Raw genomic sequence first — 22,075 nt, 5'->3', positions numbered from 1 at the left:
AAAAAAAAAAAAAAAAAAAAAAAAAAAAAAGAAAAAAGACAAAAAAACACTTTCAAATGTCAAATGTTTACAGGCAGCTTAACAGATGCTGGGCTCTGGGGTAGCAGTTAGTTAATGTTGTGGAGAAATAGCATGCACTTGAAACCCATAATCAGAGTCTAGGGTCTATATATATATATATTTTCAGGGCTTGTCACACAATCAAAACACTAGTAACAAAGAAAAAAATACTATGAAAGTTATTAATAATGAAGCTGAATAATTGATGGCTTGATTTTATGGTACCTACAAAGCCATCAAGTGGAATTGGAGTTGGTTGTTATAATAATAATAACTCCCACCAATTCAGCCAAGTGTCATCATCCGACTCTAGAACTAATCATAGCTCTCCCATTCTCCAATCATGGCATCATGAGCAATATACTTTACCTCTCTGAGGTTAATATTTTCATCTGCACAATGGGCTTATACTTTCTGGAGGCAGCTTTAATAGAAACAGCCTAGATGGAAATTGGATGCTTACATTCAAGTCCTATGTCTGCCAGCCTCAGTTCAAGATCTCAGGAAAATGGCATTCTCACTCGGGTCTTGATTTACCTGTCTGTCAAGGAAGAAGATTGGATGATATGTTTGCTAAGGCCCCTTTCAGTTGTTAGATTTCGTATTTTCAAGAGGACAAAGCTCTACATCGGTATAAAAGATGCTGGATTTCAAAGTTATCATTAAGGAAGATTCCCAGTTGCCCTTATGATTCTGATTAATTCTGAAGTGATTTCCCAAGTTTTTCCTTTAACTTGCTGAATAACCTTGAGAAAGTCACTTAACCTGACAGAGTTTCTTCATCGTAAAATGGGGCAATTTTGTGCACTTAGCGTGGTTTTCTGATAAAATAAAGGAAAAAGATCTTTGCAAACAAACTGTAAAATGTCCTTTTACCATTATTTGCAAATAAGACTGGGATGATTCATTCTCACCATGTAGCCAAGAAAGTGTCATAGCCAGATTAGGGTGGCTACTTCAATACCAGCAAGTGCTAAAGCACTCCTCAATAACTCAAAGCTGTTTCAATGTTACAATCAACCATGGAAGTGCAGCTCTTGTGAGCTGTGTGGAGCTGAGGAGACTGTAAGGGCCCATTGAGGCTGCCACTCAAACAGTACTCCTGTATCCAAACTGCTTCCAGCTGGCTTTTCATGACTCTTTTGGTCTTAGACAATATCTCCCTGAAGCTTAGCCTAGCCTATGGATTGTCATAGAGGGTGCCTTTCCAAAAGTGTGTACTAAGGGAGAGGAAAGATACTGAGAAACTGCAGAAAGGCAAATGCTCTTTACTTTACAAAACAGAAGGCAGTAGATTTCTTCTGCTTTTTTTCTTAAAGAGTCAGGGTAACACTTTGTCACCCAGGCTGGAGTGCAGTGACACTCAAGCAATCCTCCTACCTCGTACCCCAGCCTCCCAAGTAGCTGGGACTACAGGCATGCACCACCACACCCATCTAATGTTTTAAAACTTTTTTGTAGAGACAGGGTCTCACTATGTTACCCAGATTGGTCTCAAGCCCTTGGCCTCAAGCTGTCCTTTTCCTTGACCTCCCAAAGCACTGGGATTACAGGCATGAGCCACCAGGCCCAGCCATCTTCTACTTCTTTTTTATTTGAGATAGAGTCTCACTCTGTCACCCACGCTGGAGTGCAGTGGTATGATCTCGGCTCACTGCAACATCCGCCTCCTGGTTCAAGCCATTCTCCTGCCTCAGCCTTCCGAGTAGCTGGGATCACACGTGCCTGCCACCATGTACAGCTAATTGTTTGTAGTTTTAGTAGAGATGGGGTTTCACCATGTTAGCCAGGCTGGTCTCTAACTCCTAGCCTCAAGTGAACTGCCCACCTCGGCCTTCCAAAGTGCTGGGATTACAGGCATGAGCCACCATGCCTGGCCCATCTTCTACTTTTTTACAAGACCAGATAACTTGACATTTTCTTGCATGTTGGGGTTTGAGGAGCTCAATGGATTATACCTCTGCTCTCTATCCAAGATCAGACCCAACTGAGAGATAAAGTCAGGTGAATTACCACTTAGAAAAGCTAGAATGGAGAGCATTGTTGAAGTGAGTGGCAAAAAATACTGAATTCTAGAAACTACCTCCCCTTGCCAATAAAGAGCAGCAGTAGGGCAAGCACAGGAAGCAGAACTGAGTGTGTGCTATCTGTAGATAGGCTGATTTCAGAGAAAAAGGGAGCATAAGCTCAATTTTCCCATTGTCACCGTTGGATAATTTACTCCACCCGCTAAACATACTCTGGTAAGGGAAGGGGTGAGTGGGATGGCAGGCAGGATGTTATTTTAGTGGCGATACCTCCATATTGAAACATATCCATAGCCAATGGAAAGATATTAGAGTGTTTTAAACAGGAGTGGCATGGTGAAACGCGTATTTTGGAAACGACACTCTAGGATATATGTGGAATGTAGATTTGAATCTAAAGTACAGTGCATATTGGTACAAATTTGTGGCTTCCTAACTGCTCAGCAGGCTGTAACCAAAATTGATTTATTGGCTCAATAATATTGATACATTTGTTTTTTCAGAACTTTTCAATGTCTTTGTTGAATGAATGAATGAATGAATGGTCGAAAATATGAAGTAGAAGTTTGGCTCCTAGAGACAAGGTATGGGGCTCAGTGATTTAGGTAAGTACATCAAAAGCATGATCATAAAAGGAAACTTGGAGAGATGGGTAATATAACAGAGGACAGAGGATTTTAAAACATTTGGAGCCAGGGACTGACTAGAACAACACCAAATTAAAATTTAGGGGTCCTGGAGAAAGAATGAGACTCAGAACTAAGACAGCAGCCATGGGAATTGAAAGGAGGGGAGTGGTATGAAGGATTCTGTGGAGACTGGTTGTAGGGATGAGGGTAATTAAAATCTCGGAGACTTCCTGGGTTTCTGGCTTAAGGAACCAGGTGGGTGGTGATTCCCTTTCCTGGGACAGGGAATTCTGGAAGAAGAGCATGTTGGTGGAAGATAATAGTTGACTTTGAGTTTGAGATGACTGGGTGATATGTGGGTGGTGATGCCTAGCATACTGTTGTGTATTCAGGTCTGAAGCTGAAAAGAAAGGACTTAGATTCCCCCAAGTATCCCTTCTATGTCTAAAGTATACATGGAATATATCCTCCCAATTTCACTTTAGAGAGTGAAAGGTGATACAATTAATAATCAAAGTGGAGCATCAGATATACATACCAAGACATGTGGCCACCCTGCCTTGCTGTCCTGATCATGACATGTTCTGGTTCATTCATGCTGCCCCTTACTAAGCCCTTGGGATGCCGCCTGTTGAGTGACACTCTACTTACTGTAACAGCTGAGTGTTTCAACATATCCTCTTCTCTCTTCAGAAAGCTGTCTCTTAGCCAGCCCCTAGATACATACGTTATTGAATCATTCAGCCTAGAGTCTCCAGAGATGTCAAACCTACTCTCAATCCCTTACCATTAGATAAACATTAGGGAAAAGAAAGGGAATTAAACCTTTCTGCAGCTCCCAAGAGGCACTTACCAAAATAGGCTACCTCGTCAAAACAGCATTTAACTTAATGGGTGAGCAACATCAACGAGGGAACCTGGGGATAGAGGCAAGAGCTCATGCTGAGAAAGCAGCTAGGGGAACCAAGAAGATGCAAATCAGTTTTCAGGCCTTGGGACTATGGCAGAGCTTAAGCAAGGAAGGTCCAGCTCTTCTCAGTCTCCCAAACAAAACCAACTGCTCCCTTTAGGCAAGGCTAAGTGGAGATGATTGGGAAAAAGTAGTAATAAACACTAGTTAATGTGTGTGGTATGTTACACTTTCTAAAAGTTTCCCATCTGGCATTTCATTTTGATCTTTAGCAGAAGTCTGATGGAGAAACAGGAAATAAATTACTATTTCCATTTAATGGCTGGAAACCGAAGGTCAGAGATGTAAAGTAACTTGCCTAGGGTCACACAGAGCTGCCTGTAATTAGCATATAGAGCTAGTTGTAGGAATGGGGTTATTTGACCTCAAGAAGACATGGATAATAATTTGCAGGGTCAAGAATAGATTTGTTCCATGTGTTCCCACATGGAACATGAATAAAAGCTATGGGGAGCAGATTCCAACTTAAAAGGAAGAAGTCAGCTATCTGTTAATGATATGGGTTACCTTGTAACATAGTGAGCGTCCTGTCCCTGGATGAGTTTAAGGAAAAGTTGGATGGTCATTATATTTTAAAAGAAATTATTTGCATTAAGTAGGAGGCTAAACTAAATGATCTCTTAATAAGATTTTCTAGGTATTTCTTGAACATCTACTATGTGGTAAATACCATATATATGTGTATATATAAAAACAAATGCACATACATATGTGCACACACACACATATATCTTTATTTCATTTTCAGAATAACTATGGAAGGTAGAGATTATGATTAACTCTATTTTATAGAAAGGAGAACTGAGTCTCAGGGATGTAATATACTTGAAATAATTGATACTAATTCAGCCCTTTCTTTAAAGCAAACCACATATAATCTTTGTGTAAACTAGTAAAGATGAGAAAAAGGAAGTCTTTTTCTGGCAAGTAAGATTATTAAATACTGTTTCCCAAAGTTGTGTGTGTGTGTGTGTGTGTGTGTGTGTGTGTGTGTGTCTGTGTCTGTGTGTGTGTTTACCTATTTCTCTAGACTACAGTCAAACATTGTTTTCAGTTGATTGGTTGGTTTTTGTTTTTTGGTAATGGACTTGTGGGAGTTAAAAAGAAAATTACCTTAAGACTTTCACTCCTAGAAAAACACTCATTAAAGAGGTTTACAGCAGAAAACAGCAGAAAGGTAACCTTTAAGTGTGATCTCCTGCCACGGCTAAGAAATCCTTACAGTTCTACAGGGGTCACTCTGTGCCATGATTGGCCCAGACTTTTCAAAATAATCTTACACCAGTTTATGAGATGCTTCATTTTTTAACTTGCACTTAGGCTAACTTCCATACACGGTTTCCCTGGCAACTATGTAATTGCAGGAAACAATGCCTTTCTCCTGGGTCTCATTTCTGGCAACTCTGCAACAAGAAAAACTTTTTGTCCTTATACCATTAAAAGAGCATCTGTGGTCTTTTGACAGCTGAAGAAATGATCAGAAATATCATCCCCATTCTTTCAAATTCAATGAGTAAGTAACAGCATCTTTCCTTTCCTGGGCATTTCCTTTCCATTAATTTTATGACCCTTTTACATGGGAAATCAAAACTAGACTAAAGGAACACATTTTTTAAAGGGTAGGAAAATCTCCAACAACACAGTTTTTCTTCTTAAACCCTGTGGTCTATGAAAATTACTGGGTTTTAATTAAACTTGCAAAGCTTTTCTTTCAAGGAATACATGCTGTACCATCCTGCATACCTGTCTCTGTTTCATCTGTAAAACAGGGGAAGAGTGCCTGGTTTATTTGTACAGTAGCTGTTATTTTTATGGCTGAGAGTATTTGCCTGGCTCCTAATCCTGTCTTCTTGTTGCCTACCAACTTTGTAAATCTTTTAACGTGGCACCTCATGCTTTAGTATTAGAGACTTTGCTTAACTTGTTGTGGAAAACTGATAACCAAAATCAAAATCATGTTTAGTTCACTGTATATTGGTTTCTACATCTCAATATCATTTTTTGGTACCTATACAACCATTTGGAGAAATATTTGAGTAAAAGTCATTGAGATGGCACTTAAGTTTTTGAGGCTCAATTTTGTTATCATAAAAAATGTAGCGAACAATTTCTGAGGATTAAATTAGACTATATAAAATACTTAGCAAATGCTAACTTTATAGTGAGCCCTCAGCAAATAATAGCCATTGTTATTGTTGATATCCCACATCTGCCATGAAATTGCTGTGCAACATTGGGTAAGTCACATAGCTGCTGGCATAGTGCCTGACCCATAATAGACATTTAATAAATGGTTATGGAAAGGCTGATTTAATGAATGAATGAATGAATTAACCTCCATGGCCTTCAATTTCTATTTTGTAGACTGATGGAGTTAGATTCAAAAATGGTAGTGACAAAATATTTATAACATGCCATATACAATCCCTTTTACATATGTGATCTATTTTAATCAGCATGTGGGCATTTACTCATCTATCTCCTTATCCTACAGATGAAGAATTTGAGGCTCAGAAAGGGAAGAGGATCTGCCCAAGGTTATAGCACATGTCTTTTGTGCTATTATTATTCATCCTAAAGTAACTGTGAGCATGAATTATTTAGCTCATATCAAGATGTAATTTGCTAAAATGGTATTTGCTATCTAAGTTGCTATTGTGAAGCTTTATTGTGGCAAATCATATAGGGAGTCAACAAAGATTTAAAGATGGGGACCTTACTGGCTTAACAGCAACAGATCTGACATTCAAAACAAAAACAACAACCAAAAACCCTGTTCTATCTATGCCAGTACAGGAGAAGGAGCAGAGAGAAAAGAATTGGAGCCGTCATTGGGGAAGAAAACAGTAGAAAATTTCTCCAGATGGCAGAGTGTGCCAAGCAGAAGCCTAGTTTATGAATTGAGAGGGAGCCTGAACTAAGCCCTTACACGTGTCTAGTCTTTTCAAGTTTACAAAGCTCCTTCCTGTGTGTGATGATATTTGGGTCCAAGTACAGCAAGCTAGGTAAAAGGGGCCTAAAAATGTTGATCTGGCTAAAGGGGCACTCCAGAGAGACCAGACGGAGATCTAGGCCTAGAAAAATGAGAGCTAGGTGATTCCAGTCCTCCAGCTATGGATCAATATATTTAAGTTGGCAGGAGACAAGTCCTGCCCAGTGAGTTTGGCACGCATCTGGTAGCATGTCCCAGGAGGCCTATGCCTAGGAAGGGTTTCTTCCTTGAAGTGATCTACAATAACAAAATCAAAGAAAAGTCTAAGATGGCAGAATAAGAAGTGGTATTGATCATCAGGTCTGAATAAAATAAGTAAAGGAATGAGTCCTGATGCTTGAAGCCTGGAGAATCTCTAGGAAATTAGGATTCAGAAGTGGGTCAAGACAATTGGTGCCAGGATAACCCATAAAGGAGTTACAATGTTGGATCACCACTCTTCAACGTGGACAGTGCTATACGACTTAACAGATATCAACAATACAGTGACGGGCAAACACATGCTCTCTGCCTTCGTGGAGTTTATAGTTAAGATAGGCATTAATTGAATATATAGTTATAAGCCATACAAGTCACTATAAGTGAAAAGTCTTATCAGAGAAATAATGGGAAAATCTGATATGGTTTCCAAATTCAAGGGTTACACTCCTGAGGAAGTGATTTTGAGCTAGGTTATAAAAAACATAAGTTGATTTTAAAGTGGGGGCAGGAAGGAGGTGGGTAGAGAAAAATGCTCCAGGAAAGAGAATAATGTGAACAAAGTGAAGAGCAAACCATAATGTGGCATGTTTTTTAACTGAAAGGATACAAATGTGGCTGAAACAAAGATATTGAGCAGCAGATGAGACTTGAGATGTAGGTGGGGCCAGATTGTGCTGATCCCTCTAGGCCATGGGATATATTTTCATCTTTTACCTCAGAGACCTTGAATAAAAGAGTGAGAATCAGATTTGTATTTTAAAAGAATATCTCTGTTGTGTCAAGAATGGATTGGAGATGTACCAAGTTGTACAGTCTCAGAGACAAGCCAGCCAAAGAGCAAGAGAAGGATCCAGGTCCAGAGAAGGTTATTGGTGAATGTAGGCAGGTAGCAGAACTAATCTAAAATCTTAGCAGGTACCATAACTAACTAAAATCCCAGGGTTCAGAATGGGGCTCTTGTAATTAAAGCAAACATTGAGGGCTAGTACTTAGTCTGCTAGTAAAGGGCTGAAATGTCACATGATGTAACTTATCAGAACTTGTCAGAAATGAAAATATTTTGCAGGAAAGTAAATTATTTTTTCATCACTGCCATATACCAGACAAAATTATCTCATTTAAATTATCACAGCAACTGTTTGAGGAGGAGCTGTCTATTATTATTCCAATTCTATAGGTCAGACAACTAAGGCCCAGAGAGGTTAGGTGGCTTGACCAAGAGCATCTAGATAGTAAATGGAGCCAGAATTCGTATGAAGCCCATTGGGTGCCAAGTCCAGTCCTCCCCTATTTCTCCACATTTGATGCCTTTAAAAAATGGCATCAAATTCAAGGAAAATACTAAGCCTGAGGGAAAAAGAGACCTATGATGCAGAACAGCTGATTTGTAATTTAAATTGTTATGAAATTCCAAATAGAACTTTATTACATTTTTATGCCAAAGGTCTAAATTGAGCCCCAGGTCCATCTGACCCAACTATTTTCTTCCAGGAATACATATTAAAATTGGGGTGAGAGCCCAGAACAGTTAGATTCTGTCTCATAGCACCTGTGCCAAGATTCCAGTTGAAATTTTTCAATGAGTTCAAACTTCTGTACATGGGGATGTACTAATCCTAATGTTGATGAAACTTTCATTCTAGCTGCTGGAAGGATGTGGCTCTGATCTTAAGCTCCAGTGATAGGGCTGTCTGTCCCTTCTAGCACTGTGCTAACTTCCCCACCCAGTCAGTGGATGCTTCTCACAGAAGGTGAGAAGAAAGGTGGAGAGGTGGCATTCTTGGTATAGTTCCTAAAGCCACTAGCCCTGATGAATTCATGATTTTAAAAACCTCAGATCTTGAACTGTGCATTTTTAAAAGGTTCCAAATAACAAATGCATACACTTAGATGTTATCATGATGGCTAACCAACTGGATAGCATTCTGGCTCTTAACTGTGGAATCACATTGTGAGCCACATAACAAAGGCATATTAGGCACTGTTAGTGGTTAAAGGGCAGATACAAGAGTATCTGGAGAGAGAGTATGGGTTTCATGGGAATACCATAGACTTTGGGCAGACAGAGTTGAGCTTGAATCCTAGCATCGAGCCTTATGGCTCTGAGACACTAGAGTTAACTCAGTTGGATTGGATCCTTAGTTCCTATGTCAGTTTTAAGGAAATTACCCAACACAGTGCTTGACACATTTGCCAAAGCCAGTTCTTTTTGCTTCTGTCTGCTTAGTGATAATGTTCTCCATCTTGCTCACTCACCCTTAAACTGCCCCTTTAATGTGCCTGTCATCCATATTCTTTTGTGGGACTTTGTCCTCACTCCACACATCCAGACCTTGTCTGGGAAGGGAAAACCTGTTTCTAGGTGATATGGTTTAGTTGTGTCCCCACCCAAATCTTGAACTGGAGCTCCCATAATTCCTGCATTTCGTGGGAGGAACTTGGTGGGAAGTAATTGAATCATGAGGGCTGGTCTTTCCCATGCCATTCTCTTGATAGAGAATAAGTCTCATGAGATCTGATGGTTTTATAAGGGGGAGTTCCCCTGCACATGCTCTTCGTCTTGCCTGCTGCCATGTAATACATGACTTTGCTCCTCTTTGCCTTCTGCTATGATTGTGAGGCCTTCCAAGCCTCATGGAACTGTGAGCCCATTAAACCCCTTTTTTTAAATAAATTATCTGGACTCGGGTATGTCTTTATTAGCAATGCGAAAACAGACTAATACACCAGGCTTCCCTGTTCCCTGTGGCCTCTGTATGTAAGCCATTGACCTCCCTCCATTTAGGGGGGTGGAGTTTCTACTGTTCTAAGATGGACCAGGTACATAATGATGCAGACAAAGGCAAAAGGTAATAGAGTAAAAAAAAAATCAGAGGATGAGGCAAAAGATCTGGAACCTCCAGAGTTCTTTCAGCCATTACTCCTGCTCTTGGACTCATGTCTCCATCTCTGCTGTAGTACTACAACAACTACCACTTCCTACTATAACTGCCACTACTAGTGCTACTACTATTATTGCTACTAACACTTGTCTTACTATCATTAATACTATTGTTGCTAGTGCTACCATTAACATTACTTCTACTTCTATAATACATTATGATTCTACTGCTACTCTATTATTACCAAACAGCAACTTGTGTCTTCCAGAACCCAGACTGACTTCAAGAAGAGATATAATCAATCAGCTTCCTCTCTCTAGGTTTCAAAGCAATTCAGCTGCCTTAAACAGAGGGCTACCCAATGATTTTAAATTATCATGGTTGGCCCGGCGCAGTGCTCACACCTATAATCCCAGCACTTGGGCAGGCCAAGGCGGAAGGATCACTTGAGATCAGGAGTTTAAGACCAGTCTGGCCAACATGATGAAACCCAATCTCTACTAAAAATACAAAAAAAAAAAAAAAAATTAGCTAGGCGTGGTGGTGCATGCCTGTAATCCCAGCTACTCGGGAGGCTGGGGGACAAGAATCGCTTGAACCCTGGAGGCAGAGATTGCAGTGAGCCCAGATCGTGCCACTGCACTCCAGCCTGGGTAACAGAGAAGGACTCTATCTCCAAATATAAATAAATAAAATAATCATTCATGGTTATGCAAAGTAGTCAGCCACTTTCTATCTTAGTCTTACCTCAGTCTCGCAAGGATCTTGCTCTTCTTAATACTGCTGTCTTCTTCTGCATATAATATTCAGTTTTGAATAGAATATTGTGACAGGACTAAAACATCCCTCTTTGAAAATCAACATTTTGGTGGCCCCTTGCTGTTTTGTTTCTAAAGGTGCCCAAGTTTGCTGTCCTCATTCATCTAACCACAGGAGATCATTATCCAGTGACAGAGCTCTATTCCACTATCATCACCTCATAATGAGAATGCCTCCTTGAATGGGAGATGGCAGAGATAAGGGTTGTAGGGGGAGGGTGGAGGCAGTGCAGATCTTGTAGACCTCAGAAAACACTTCTATACGCTTGCAGGTGCCCAGTGGATTACACCTCATGGCCTGCTGATCTACTGGGTAGAAACTTTACATATATACGTTAATATTCACACACGTATATATAGTTGGCCTCCATATCCATAGGTTCTGCATCCACAGCTACAACCACTACAAATCAAAAATATTCAGAAAAAGAATTGCATCTACATCGAACATGTGCAGATTATTTTGCTTGCCTTTATTCTCTAGTCCAGGGTGTCCAATCTTTTGGTTTCCCTGGGCCACATTGGAAGAAGAATAATTGTCTTGGGCCACACATAAAATACACTAACACTAAAAATAGCTGATGAACTTTAAAAAAAAAATCACAAAAAAATCTCATAATGTTTTAAGAAAGTTTATGAATTTGTGTTGGACCACATTCAAAGTTGTACTTGGCCACATATGGTTTGCGGGCCATGGGTTTGGCAAACTTGTTGAAACATACAGTAAAACAACCAGTAACACAGCATTTACATTGTACTAGGTATTAAAAGTAATCTAGGTTATTTAAAGTATACAGGAGTATATGCAGGGGTTATGTGCAAATACTATGCTATTTTATATAAAGGACTTGAACATCCATGGATTTTTGTATCCACAGGAGGCCCTGGAATCAATCTCCCATGGATACTGAGGGATGACTGTACACACACACACACACACACACACACACACACATATATGTATGTGTGCATATATAAATATATATATATATGTATGTATACAGATGGCCCTCAGCTTACAATGGCTTGGCTCAGCTTTTTTGACTTTATAATGCTGGGAAAGCAAAACGCATTTAGTAAAAACCTTACTTCTCTCTCGATGCTAGGCAGTAGCAGCTAGTACAGCTCCAAGTCAGCCACATATTTTTGACTTAAGATATTTTTAACATATTTTCAATGGGTTTATTGGGATGTAACCTCATTGTGAGTCAAGTAGAATCTTTGTATGTCCAACTCAAAGTACATTTAAAATTGTATTTTGCTGTATGGAATCCATTTCCTCCTCTTCTGATAATAGCACTCAAATCTTGCCTATGGAAGATCACTTCCAAACATGCGGTTTGGAAGAGACACCCATCCGTGGAGTCAGGGATGAGACACATCACCTCATACGTGAGTCCATCAGCAATTCCCTCCCCTCAGGCTGCAGAATTATACTACAGTAGGTTATGCATACTAATTGTAATTTGTTGGGTAGCTATTTGTTGGGTAATTGTTTAGTTAACTCTATTGGCTTTATGTCTCCTGAATTTATCCTTTTTATTACCCTTATAAAATCCCCAGTCTAAATGCAAAACAAAAGGAAAAAAAAAAACCCCTCCAAATTAGTTTACCTCAATTTGTCATTCACTGAGTGTGTTCCAAGTGTGAAGAACTGTGATATTCACCAGAAATACAAAGATGAACAAGATATGGTTTCTTTTTAAGTCTTTTGCCAACTGACCCTCTCAGTATGTTGGGAGCTGGGGGAAGTTGCAGGCCCACATAGAACATTTACAGGTCTCAGGTGAGAGAACAAATAGATGTCCATGAAGCATAAGCCTATTTATTTATTTATTTATTTTTTAGATTCAATGGTACATGTATAGGTTTGTGACATGGATATATTGTGTGATACTGAGGTATGGGTATGAATAGCTAGCAAAATATTAAAATATATACCTATCCTCCTACTTTGACAAAAAAAAAGACTTCCATAATGACAAAATAGAAAGATGGTTTTAAAGCTATAGTTTATATGAGTAGAAGTTGGCAAAATATCAAAAAGATCCAATAGACACATCTGGATAGTCTACTGGCACAGAGATGGGCTGGCAACGTTTGTATCAGTAAAGTCTGGTTCCCTGGGTAGGGTCCCTTTGGGCCAGATCTAAGAATAGAAGTGGAACGTTGGCTGCATTCATCTCTCACTACCTGCATACTGTAATGTTCACTGATAACTAGGACAATAGGTCCTTCGTAAAACAGGAAATACTTGTGTTTTAAGAGGAGATTTCCTTGGGAGATTTACATGCCCATGGATGTATGAACACAAATGTACATTGGTGCTGGGCTATGTGGCCAAATGCAAATTCATTCAATGCTAGACCGTAATGAAGTTAAAACTAAGTTGGACTTGAAGATGTATATTTGATCATGGATGCTGACCACACAATACAGTGACATTAAAATATTCAAACATTGAAATCAGCTTCATACCGGGGCTATATGTTCTAAATCCAAACGAAAACATTAAATATATATCCAGACCTATATGATTCTTCTAATTTAACTATCATAAATCTTGAAGAGTTGAAATGCAAACAGCCAAGGATACTTTTACAGTGCTGTGCACGCCTTCCAGAACCATAGCTAGCCTGTATTCCAAGATCCGTCATTGAATCACTCCCAGGCTTTCCTTTTGTCTTCTGGGTTTCTCTGAAACCATCAGAACAGCAACTCTGCCAGACCCTTTGAGGCATTTTAGGCAAGCCAACCCCTACATTTCAGCAAGCACTCTGTAAGCTCTTTGAAAGTCCCTGTGGCTCAGCAGAAAGAGTTCTCAATTTAGAATGAGATGACGTGGGTTTGAGTTATGCCTCAGCCATCTATCGGCTGGGAAGTCTCAGGATAGTCACTTAATCTCTTGGACACTCAATTTAGTCATCTATACAATGGAAAAATTGGGAAGCCAGTCTTTTCTATCCCAGGAGTATTCTGTACATACTTCTAATACAATAATTATTTTATGTATCTTTTTATTTTTTCTATTTAATTTCTGTTATATAGCCATTGTAGAAGATTTTGTACATACAGAAGAATGTTATATTAGAGAAAAATATTATCCTTAAACCCAAAGATAATTACTATTAATATGCTGAATATATTCTAATTTCTTAAAGTCGCACAGCAATGGATGTTCACATTATTTTATAGCTATTCAAGCATCACCTTTCTCCTAAATTATGGATAACAATGAAATCTCATTCATTTGTCTAAGTCCAGTGCCTAATATGGTGCCTGGCATAAGGCAAAGCCTTTAAAAATGTGTGCTGAGTAAACAAGTCAGTGAGGGAGTGACTGCCACTGAGTTGTCATTTCTTCAATGTCACTGCTTTCTCAGGGAGAATTGGAGGGGTATTCTCCAGCCAGACCAGACAGAGAGAAACAGGGTGATGGTGGAATTCTTTTCCAAGGCAACTGGTTAGCATCCTTCTCTCACCTCCACCTCTATACTTCTGTCAGCTAATTTTTTTCTTCCGAAACTCAAGGGCCAACTAGCCTTTTTATTGGAATGCAATTGCCAAAGCTGTTATTGGCCTAGCTCATACTTTGCGTTTGTCATGAGCCCCCTTTCTGTGCATAACAAATGAGAAAAATTTTAATAAATCATTAGTGACCTAATTAAAAAGAAACACACTGGGGTGCTAGCAAGAATAGGGGCCAGAGCAGATACGCTGGCTTCATTTCATCAGAGAAGAGTAGACAATCACATAGGCACTGGAGAAGACGTCCTTAAACTGGAAGGGCTGTGCCGCTCAAAGATCTTTCCTGAACAAAATAATCTTAGAAATAATGATAACAATAGTACTGTGTACTATTTGTGCTCAGTAGTTTGCTGAGATTTTTTTTTCCCATTTATTTATTTTATTGCATTTTAGGTTTTGGGGTACCTGTGAAGAACATGCAAGATTGTTGCATAGGTACACACATGGCAGTGTGATTTGCTGCCTTTCTCCCCATCACCTACATCTGGCATCTCTCCCCTTGCTATCTCTCCCCAGCTCCCCACCCCCCACCGTCCCTCCCCTATTTCCCCCCAACTGACCCCAGTGTGTAGTGCTCCTCTCCCTGTGTCCATGTGTTCTCATTGTTCAACACCCACCCATGAGTGAGAACATGCGGTGTTTGATTTTCTGCTCTTCTGTCAGTTTGCTGAGAATGATGGTTTCCAGGTTCATCCATGTCCCTATAAAGGACACAAACTCATCATTTTTGATGGCTGCTAACTAAATGTTCCGCATATATTGTTTTAACTGATGCTTACAACATCCCATCAAGAAGAAAAATAATATTACATCTACTTGACTTATAAGGAAAACTGAGTCTCGGCAAGGTTAAATAACAACTGGGATAGCTGAATTTCATAATGTTGAATGGCTGTATGGCTGTGAAGCCAGATGGATCTGAGTTTGAATCTTGGCTCTACCATTACGTATAAGCTGTGTGACTGTGGGAAAGTTATTTTCCTTGAATCTGTTAAGGGAATCACCAGCAACACATCATTCAAGTCTACAAAGAGCTCAGAGACCACCAATGCACAGGTCGAAGAAAGAAGGTCAGATCCCTACAAATGGGTTAGACCAGGCTCCAACTGCTCCTCTATAAAAGAGAGATTACGTGGCTAAATATTATTTTATTGTGACTACTTGTATTATTATCATGATTATACTGTTAATATTCTTTGGTTATTATAATAGCAATGCCAGACCCTGGGCTAGAGCAGTGAGCATCCAAAAATTTACAAGACATAGTGCCTACCCTCTAGGACTTTCCAGTCTGACTTAGCATATAACCACATAGCTAGTAAATAACAATGCTGTAATCTGAGCCAGAGCTATGGAATTTTAAAACGCTTTTCTGTTACCTACTATATCTCTCTATTGTAGCGTATGTCTAATATTATTGTCATTAATCATTTATGTCTGTCTTCCCCACTAAACTGAGTCTGTCAAGGAAGGAATTCTTGTGACTCCCCTTTGCATCTTCAGTGTCCAGCACAGGCCCTGCCATGGAGTCATCCTGAGTACCTTTGCTACTTTCAGCCAAAGGCCCTATGTTGTGCCAACTAGCTCCCTGTTTCCTCACACTCCAGTCAGGATCACAATTTCAATATTTTTGCCCTCATCTCTGTGTTCCACTTCCCCTCCCCCTCTCCCCATTACAATTCTGCAGTGAGTGATTCCCTCTGTCATCTCACCGTAAATTGATGACTCGGGCCTGCTGATGCACTGAGCCACATGGCTAATACATCAGCTAAATGGATGCCGAAAACACCACCTGCTCCTTCAGGCAAATGGCACTTTGGAAAATGGAATGTGTAATCAATAGAATTAAGCCTTAAGCAGAGCTCCATACCCTTGTCCCAGCACAAGGCCTTGGCAGGCAAACAGTAGGAAGATTTTTTTTTTCTTTTTTCAGTCCCTTTCAAAGCACATGGCTTGGCGTTTGTTCAGCCAGTTCTGTTGCCACTACCACAGTCAGCATGGTATTCTCCGCAAATTATCTCAGTCAGTTGGCCTATCTCTAGGAGATTTGGAGGGATAGTTTCCAATATGCTTAGTGAAGCACAGGCAGTTGGATATACCTCAAACGGCAAGGTGTTTGAAGTCAGGCAGGTCTGAGTGACCTTAATGACCTTAAGCAAGGCACTCAAACTTTCTGAACATTTATCTTCTTGTCCATGAAGTGGCAGTAATTATTCTTACTGCATAGGGTTGTTTTTAAGATCATGTATGGGACTATCATATGTGAAGGTGCTTTATAAACTATAAAGCTGCATATGAAGATGAATCACTATCATCATCATCATAATTCCAAGGTATGGATAGGAGCATAAACTCCCCTTACATTTAACTCTAGAATCTGTCTGAGGAAGTAGGCTTTCAGATGTGGCAGAGAAGGTCTAAGATCAAGTAGCATTGGCCTGAAAATCTTTTTGGAATTGTAGCAAAAATTAGAAAATTTAATCCTGGGAGCTATGAGGGGAATTTGTGGATCACTGGTGAAACTACAGTCCCCACTTCTTACCTTGTTACAGATGAGGAAACCAAAGCTCAATAGGGAGAAGGATTTGGCCAGTGTCACACTATAAATTAGTGGTACAGTGAGGAAATGTTTATGATTGCATAGTGTGAGAAAACAATGGCATTCACCTACCAGAGCAATCTATCTTCAGCAAAGGGTCTGCCCCTTCTTTTTTACCACTGGGCTCATATCATCCCACAGGCAATGGCTTCTCCCCATACCCCATCTTTTTTCTAGGAAACAAAAGTTTTCCTGGCAGCAGGGATTGCATATACTGGGCAACACAAGAAGAGTTCCCTTTTCTCACAGTTCTTGCAACATCTGTCTTCACTGCTTACTTGACCTTTAATTTTGTACAACCCAGTGAGATCCCTTATGTTGTTCTCTTGTGCTAAGTAACCCAGTGAGTTTTGACTGGAGATAATTTTACCCCCTTTTCCTCAGGAAACATTTGACAATGCCCAGAGACATTTTTGATTGTCAGCATTTGAGAGGAGGGGTATTACTAGCATCTAGTGGGTAAGAGCCATGCATGCTGCTAAACATCCTATGGTGAATAAGACAGCCTCCCACAGTGAGGAGTTATCTGGCCTACATTGTCAGTACTGCTGGTGTTGAGAAACCCTGATCTAACCCATTTGTAGAGGTCTGACCTTCTTTCTTTGACCTGTGCATTGATGGTCTCTGAGCTCTTAGTAGACTTGAATGATGTGTTGCTGATGATTCCCTTAAAAGATTCAACATAGTAGAATCTCAGTTAATATTGCTTGGATGGGGAATAAATTCAGTGTGCATAAATCAGGCAATATGTATATGAGAAAGAGCACTGGACTATGAATCAGGAGACCAAGTCTGGTCAAAGCTTCACCAGCAGCAGGTAAATGTAAGACCTGAACTAGATTAGTGATTTTCGAATTGTGGTCCATGGAGCCTTAACAACATCTCAGCCAACTGCATCTATTTTATGCTATGGGCTTTGAATGTAACTTTTTCTGTACAGAGAGTTCCATAGCTTAAAGAATTTGTAAACCACTGAGATAGTTCATCCCTGAAGATACTTTTAGACCAAAATCCCTCTGAAGACTTCTTAGAAAAGAACATATATAAAGCTTCTATTTTAAAATAGGCTCTAAGAATGCCTCTGTGACTACACTTTATTTTCTCCAGACTTGGAGTGAGTTCAGTGGCCTACCTGGCTTCCTTCTATTATGGAGACTGCTCAGCTCCTTGATCTTCTTGTGCATGTGCAGCAAACAGCAGATCTGCTGCACAGGCACAAAAGGATTCAGGGATCTGAATATTCAGAGAAGGGGATTGGGGGAGACACCTGACCCAGAACCCAACCCTACGCAGCTTTTCCTGGCCACTCAAGAGAGAGGCAGAGATGTACCTCAGGTCCACAGTGAGTCACTATGAAATCAGTATACAGCTGTGTTGAGGCCCAGGTAAGGACTCCTAGCAACTGTCTTAGTTCAGGTTACTATGAAAGTGCCATAGAGTGGGTGACATCTAAACAACAATTTCTCACAGTTCTGGGGGCTGAAAGTCCAAGATCACAGTGCCAGCATGGTCAGGTTCCAGTGAGGGCCCTCTTCCAGGTCACAGACTGCCATCTTCTTGTTGTATCCCAACATGGCTAGCTTGCTGTCTGGGGTCCCTTTATAGGGGCACTAATCCCATTCATGAGCACTACCCCGATGACCTAATTACCTCCCAAAGGCCCTACTTCATAATACCATAACATTGGAGGTTAGGATTTCAATATGAATTTTGGAGGAACACAAACGTTCAGTCTATTGCAGCAACATGCCAGGCTGCCTCTTTGGAGGGCAGTTGTTTCCGTCATCTGTCACACTTGGTCCACAAAGCAGAAAGGTCACTGACATCATCCTATCAAATCTCAACATTGTCATAGGAGAAGGAGAAAAAACACAAACGAATGAATGAACAAACAAAGAAACAAGCCATCCCTAGCTTTCATATGAAGGAGCTGGATCTCCCTAAGAGCTGGGGGATAATGAGGCCCCCACCCCTGCAGTAGACCTGCTTAACTTTAGGCCTGTCAGCACGACCAGCAATCCAATAAGGCAGTGCCCCGGCTGCGCCATTAGCTCATTAGGTGGAGGTGAGTGTCCGCATTGATCTGTTTATCTCCCAGGCTTGGCTTCTGGAGAAAGGCCAGCTGTTTCCCTGAGAGCTGCCTTTACCCTTGACTCATCACAGAGCATCAGGGAAGTCTGCTCCTTTGTCCCTTTCAACCTCAAGGTCACTGGAGTGCAAAGCAGAAGCTGGGCCACAGTGGTGCTTCCTGAGAGCTTCAGTCACTGCCTCTCTTCCTCTAGCCTTTTAATTGTCCCCTGGAGGTGACCCCTATGAAAACGACAAATATAGTAGGAAGTACCTGTGTTTGCAAGTGGACAAATCTCAGTTAGAACCAGGTTTTGCTACTTGTGTACTAGCCGTGTGACCTTAGGGAAGTCATTTCACCTCTCTGAGCCCCAGTTTTCTCATATACAGAACAAGACTAATAGCATCTATATCAAAATATCATTATGAAAATTCGTTGAGATAAATCTGTAGAGGACAGGCACAATTCCAGTTCTGGGCACTTAAGAAGCACCAGCAAACTTTCTTGACCTGCCAGTTCTGAGACAGTGTTATATTAGGCAAAAGGATTGTGGCATATCTGTTAGGATTTGTTCATGGGAGTTTTATGAGATTTATGTGAAAATATCTGGGATAGTACAGCTGCCAGGTAAATGAAATACTCATAGAGGGCTCTTTGAGGATAAATATTATCAAAAGTGTGTGATTTGTTTTCTACCCCCAGCTTAGCTGGTTAAACATTTTAACCAGTCTACGTATTATTGCCTCATAGATAGCATTTTAGTCTTGAAAACTAAATTGCCTAACAAAGTACAAATTAATTTTATTTAATTCTTTTAAAAGTAGGAATTATTTTTAAATAAATAAAGGTATTTTATAAATAATAATTAATTTTAAATAAATACATTTTTTAAAAATATAGTTTATTAAAACACTGAATATGTGATCTCTTGGTCAGCAATAATAACAGGTCCTGGATTATACTAGGCAATATTGGCAAAATACATTTTCCCAGACTACTAGAACTACATATTTTCTGCTTGATTGCACCTTCCCAAATTGACTAATATCCCTCTTTTTTATATTCTAACACTTTCCTTCTTTTTTTGCTACTGCTGAATTCTTAATGCAATTTTATATTTTAAATATAAACATATTCGTTATAGAAAATTTATTAAGATGGAATTTGATTTTAAGTTGCTGCTAATTCTGTGAGTCAACATATAAGTCATTTCTTGCCAACCTTTTTTCTTTGTATTTCTATATAGTTTCAATAAAGTGGATATCATACTATATTTTTATCATGACAATTCCCCCATGTTATTAAATATTCTTCAAAAATATGTTGTAAGTATTGCATACTATTAAATAGTATGCAAGCTAGTAATTTTTGTAATCATTTCCTCTTGTTCAACATTTAGATAGTTTTCAATTCTTTACTATTACAGTTTAAGGAACACTCTTACACATATGCTTGCATCTCTGATTATTTCCTTAAAATGCCACTCATTTAATCTTTATCAAAGGCATTGACAATAATTTATTAATCACCTTTAAAGAAAAATGACCCCTTCCCAAGTCCTAGCTTCATGCTACTTTGCTAGAGTCTGGGATACCCCCTGGTGGAGGTTATAGAACATGACCAAAACCTGTCAAAAATGCCCTGATATGGGAATTCAAGATTCTGAGTGCACAGCCTTGGGAACTTGGCATCAGTAAGGCTTGTCTCTTATCAGTCACAGGTTAACAAGAAAAACATCAAATGCAAGAAAGGTATGTGTGTGTGTGTGCGTGTGTGTCATGCGCACACACACACAAAACAGAACTACAGGAAATTCAACTGGAATAAACAAATGAGAAATACAGAAATCTCAGACCTAAAGTTGTTTTCAGTCTGAAGCTGTGGAGTTAGCATAGGGCCTGAGTACCCCAGTTGCCCTGCCTCCCTGTGCCTGCAGCATAACAGACTGAGTAGGGGATGTTTCCTCTGTGGCTAGAGATGTCCTAGATCAGAAATCTGCCCATTAGGACGCTAGATGGAGCCAGATGGGAAAGTTTATGCTGTAACTGCAATGGAACCATTTTCCCTGTACTTTCCTTTTCAGGAACAGTTGCACGATATGGCTGTTCTCACAGAAAGTCTATTTCTCTGACATTCTTCTTCAGTCAGGCTGCTTTCAGTCAATCATTCATCAAACATTTGTTAAGCCCTTGCCCTGGGCCAGATATCAGGACATATAGCTGAAACAAACACAGTTCCTGTTGTGGAAGAACTTATGGGCCAGTGAGAGAAGCTGCTGATTAACGAACTGATCTTCCTTTACATTCTTCCACTCTCTAGACTCTAGGCAACTGGGCCCAACAGCATTGCCTGACCATGCACTATGCTTCTCTATCTCCTTGCTTTGTTCTTATATTTTTCTCTTCCAGGTAGGCCTTTTTCTTTTATTTTTTAGTATCTAAATCTTACCTCTATCAGGCCCAATCTTCCCTGGGAGACCTTCCCTGATTTTTCTCACAGAGGAATCCTCTTTGATTCCTTCTATCCTTTAGTATAGCAGTTCACAAACTTTAGTATGCATCAGAATCACCTGAAGGGCTAGACCCTAGTCCCAGTATTTTTAATTCAGTAGATCTGGGATTAGCCTAAGAATTTGCATTTCTAACAAGTTCCTATGTGATGCTGATTCTGCCGGCCAAGGGAACAGACTATGAGAACCACTTTTTTAGTGTTTATTGAGCACTAACAAGTGCCAAGCATTATGCCACATACTGGCGATATCACAGTGACCAAGACAGTCCCTGCACTCAAGGCTGGCACAGGCTGAAGATGGGAGATATAAACAAATAGGAAAACACTTCTCTGTGCTAAAGGAATGTGGAGAATGTTCCGGAAGTACAAATAACTATGTAATTAACTGTCCCTGTAAAACCAGGAAGACCAAAAATTTCCCAAAGAGAGTGGCATTTGATCTGGCCTTGGAAGATGATTAAAACTGCACCAGCAACAGAAAAGGTCAACAGCATGTACCAAGACATAGAAGTACAAAAAGCAATAGCATGTTCCAAATGCAACAAAAGATTTGTGGAGGCCGAAATGTGGGGAGAAAGGGCAGTGTCTTTGGGAATATGAGGATAAGAAGAGATGAAACTAAAGAGGTTAGTGCAAAGGCCTTGAATGTCATGCTAAGATGCTTCTTTTTCATACTCCAAGTAATAAGAAATAATAAATAAGTGAAACAGAAAAATAACAAGATAGAGATTTCCTCATGGACAAATCAGTTTACTTTGCAGAAGAGTTCGGATTTCCAGTGTATGACTGAT

General features: G+C 39.9%; 1 protein-coding gene across 3 annotated transcripts in view; it reads left to right on the top strand.

Moving 5' to 3' along the window:
* The window catches only part of AGBL4 (ATP/GTP binding protein like 4), a 545,910-nt gene that overhangs the window by 113,631 nt on the left and 410,204 nt on the right, over nt 1-22,075 (top strand). The gene's annotated exons all lie outside the window — the stretch shown is intronic.

This window comes from Sapajus apella, unplaced genomic scaffold, assembly GCF_009761245.1.
Source record: "Sapajus apella isolate SASKATOON/1434 unplaced genomic scaffold, GSC_monkey_1.0 scaffold62, whole genome shotgun sequence".
Classification (NCBI taxonomy): Eukaryota; Metazoa; Chordata; class Mammalia; order Primates; family Cebidae; genus Sapajus; species Sapajus apella.
This window is presented reverse-complemented; position numbering and strand designations above follow the sequence as displayed.